Below are 319 nucleotides of genomic sequence, written 5' to 3'. Positions count from 1 at the left end.
GGCGCTGCGTCCCCGGAGTTGGCGGCTGAGACTGAAGGAACTACTGGCGAAGCGAGCATCCAAAAAGTCTAGCCTCTTCTCCTCACCTCCCACTCCAGGCACCACGTGACGGCTGCCGAGTTGGGGTGGGGGTGGCGGGCGGGGAAGGCTGAGACTGTCTTTCCACGTCCCCACCCCCCTCCTCTCGCCTCCCTCTCCAGCCTCCGCACCTCCCTAGGACAGGGAGGCCGCGGGAGAGCGTGTAGTTGTCCGAGGCTGGGGGAGGGGGGGAGCTCGGTGAAGCGGGAGGAGGGCGCAGCAGGTGCGTCGGGGACGGGCC

The 319-nt window shown here is 68.7% G+C and overlaps 1 protein-coding gene across 1 annotated transcript in view; it reads right to left on the bottom strand.

Annotated features, from left to right (window-relative positions):
* Positions 1-319, bottom strand: part of LYPD1 (LY6/PLAUR domain containing 1) — a 37,982-nt gene that overhangs the window by 36,881 nt on the left and 782 nt on the right. The gene's annotated exons all lie outside the window — the stretch shown is intronic.

This window comes from Myotis brandtii, unplaced genomic scaffold (assembly GCF_000412655.1).
Source record: "Myotis brandtii unplaced genomic scaffold, ASM41265v1 scaffold431, whole genome shotgun sequence".
NCBI classification, from domain to species: domain Eukaryota; kingdom Metazoa; phylum Chordata; class Mammalia; order Chiroptera; family Vespertilionidae; genus Myotis; species Myotis brandtii.
This window is presented reverse-complemented; position numbering and strand designations above follow the sequence as displayed.